The sequence below is a fragment of the Lissotriton vulgaris genome, chromosome 5 (genome assembly GCF_964263255.1).
Source record: "Lissotriton vulgaris chromosome 5, aLisVul1.2, whole genome shotgun sequence".
Taxonomy (NCBI): Eukaryota; Metazoa; Chordata; class Amphibia; order Caudata; family Salamandridae; genus Lissotriton; species Lissotriton vulgaris.
In genome coordinates, this window is record NC_141693.1 from 1,815,158,738 (window position 1) to 1,815,162,176 (window position 3,439).

Here is a 3,439-nt window from a genome sequence, read left to right on the forward strand (position 1 = left end):
AACACCAATCAAGGATGTCTTCAGCACAATTCAATTTTTATCAGAATACTTTAAAACATCCTATGATTAAGGCACCAGCTTAAATATACTGTATGCACAGTGTATGTTAGGGATTATTTGTAGCACACATACTTACCAATATTGGCTTCTTGGTGCTAGAATTCATGATAACTTTTATCCAAAGTTAAAGCACAACGTCAAAGTTAGTAATAAATAATGCAGCAATCGCACACGCTAGTGATTTGCCAGTGGGTGCTCCATTTACTAGAATTCCCCAGGCATTGCTAAATTTTATACACATTCAATTAATGTCTACAAAATAAAATGTATGGGTCAAAATGTTAGCTATATTTTTTAAAAGAAACTTAGAGTCCCTCTACGTGTAGTCAATGTCAAACTGACAACATGCGCCTGTTTAGGGATACAATAATGGCCAGCTCCCTTATGCGGAAGCCCGGCACCGTAAATGTGTGGCACATGCGGCGCCCGCAGCTGCGCCACATCACAGGTCCAGGGATGCTGAGTCTTGCACAGTGGTCGAAGTGGGGGAAAAAGTAGGGGAACAGTGGGCGGAGAATCAGAGGGTGGAAATAACCCAAGGATTGGATCTGTAAGTGGAGCCAGAGGTGTGGCTAGAATGCGCAGACATCCCAATTTTTAGTATTTGTTTGGCATTTCACTGCTCAGTTTAATCAACCAATGGATACACATGATTATTTAAGGGTATAATGAGTTCTTGACATTACTATATATTCACAAAGTGGGATATGCTTCTAATCACAGAATGTACCAAATATGATAAAATGTGGAAACACAAGCCATTTGTCTCTGAGCCATGGAATTTCTGTCATCGGAACTTCTGCCTTTTTCCACAACAGCAGTTCAAACATGAATGGCAAAATATCCTAGTTTGCAAATGTTTTCTCTAAAATTATGGCTCTGCTATATTTGCCTCATAATGCAAGATCCGCTGCATGATCTGGCCATTTAAACTAATAAATTGTTTATAGATCAAACATATCAAATGGTAATATAAAGTGTGACTTGTGTTGCTGCGGATTGGAGGGCCTATTGTAGAGGTTGACTGGTCACCTTTCTCACTGCTGCGTTTGTATGTTAGACTGGTACCAATAAGGCAAAATATTTCCAGAGACTGTTAGCATGTGTACACACGTCAAAATAATAAAATATCTGAAAATATACTGCATTACGCTGCAGCCTTTTTTTTATGCATAATTTAGTCAACACTACGGCATAATGTTGTCAGGCAGGCAGCACATGTTAAAAGTGCTTGTGAATAAAGCAGGGAGACTGTGAAGTTTGCAAACTTAGTTTGGTGTGCGTGCAAATTCTGCATTGACAATCCCTGGTGAGCTGCAGCTACTGCTGCTGAAACAAGGCCAATGGAGGTACCTATGGGTGAGGCAGACTGGCCTCAAGGGCAGAGCCAGCCATAGCACTGGTGGTGTCCTGTGCATTAATGTTTGTTAGTGCCCCCCAATGACCACCTCTGCCATGGATTCCCTCACTACGACCCTTTAACTGTGCCCCCTAGGTCTCCATAACCACTCTCTCTCAGATGCATTTAATTTGATTTACAGCACCACTCATACCATTGTAGGGTGTCTGAGCACTTTACATCACAAACATTACACAGAGACAATCAATATGTGTGTAAATCACTGTAAAGAAAATGTTACATAAGACTAAGGAATACAAGGTGAAGGAGTCATATGATAACCATACTAGTAGCCCGTATAGTTTTATAGTGATTGGTCTGGAGAAACACAATACCTGGAATTTAAAACGTAATACCATGGTTGGGGGTTCTCCTTGATAATCAGAATTTAATTCTGTCCAAAAGAACACTTTTTGGGACATTAGGATAATCAAAGACTGGGGGGAAAAACATAAGACTCTAATTTATACCTTGCAGTTTGTATGCAGGTCTTAGATGACAGTTAATAGCTCACTGTTCTATGTTAGAATTTTAATTTATAACCTGCTAGTAACAAAAGGATCTCTCTGACATAAGCAGTAGCCCACTGACCTATTTACATTATGTGAACTTTGTGATCTGCATGGTCACATGTTATTTGCAGCCGGTACATTAACCCTCTGAGCTGCCTTTCCATGAGTCAAAACTTCCACTAGACAAAATTCTGATCTCTCTCTCTAGGAAGAACATTAATCACCAGTCATCATGACATTTTTATTCTTGCCAAAATTGCTGGAGGCCAGGAAGGAGGCAGCAAGTGTTTTTAAAACCATAATATACTTTCAAACATGATGCCTTCACCTAAAGTCGATTTACAAAAGGGGGTGGTGATGAACAGAGTGTCTGAATTGAGCAGACCACTCTTACCCAGTCCAAAGATCAGGGCTTGATCCATCACCGTTATTTATCTCACTGCCCCATCCCAGCTCAGAACCTGGCTATATGCAAATCAGTCTGTCCCTGGCCCAGTGCATCATGGGAACAGGGCAGACCTATTTACATTATGTGAACTTTGTGATCTGCATGGTCACATGTTATTTGCAGCCGGTACATTAACCCTCTGAGCTGCCTTTCCATGAGTCAAAACTTCCACTAGACAAAATTCTGATCTCTCTCTCTAGGAAGAACATTAATCACCAGTCATCATGACATTTTTATTCTTGCCAAAATTGCTGGAGGCCAGGAAGGAGGCAGCAAGTGTTTTTAAAACCATAATATACTTTCAAACATGATGCCTTCACCTAAAGTCAGCACCCGGTGCCATCACACTGGTTGCACCACCCTAGAGCTGGCCCTTCTCAAGGGTCCTGTGACCTCAGTGACTGTTGTTCTAGGGTGTGCTGCTTCATAGGCCTGCTGGCAAGACTAGAGGTGAACGTCTTCATGGATAGTGGTGGACATGCCTTGAAGGTTAACCTACACTTGTCATGCTAGGATCCACCTGCTGGTGCGAAGACACCAGGACTTCTACGGTGTTGCGAAGTCTTCTAAGGTCTAGCATGTGATTGTGCTCTTGCAGGAAAGTGGTCTGGTGGGCTGGTTATTAAGGCTGAACCTGGTTCCCAGTTCCAAATTCAGCAGCTCTGACCATAGTGCCACATCCTCTCCCCCACTGAACACCGTACTGCCCCACTGAGAAAAACTCCCACTGCTTTCAACTACAACCCAATTGTTGCCCGCTATAAACACCTGGATGCGGCTCAATTTAAATTACGCACTAGACAAGAGCAATATGCGGCCTACAAAAAAAAAGTAACAACATCCTGGAAAATGCAAACACTTATAGGGAATGCAAAATTTAGCAAACCGTGGGAAATGTAAGCAGGAACAACATGGATACCTTAATGCTTTTACACTCACTATTCAGAAATCAGTGAGTGCTTTTGCCTGTAAAGTTAAGGACACGGCTACAGGGCCCTGAATGGACCCATTTCAATCAAT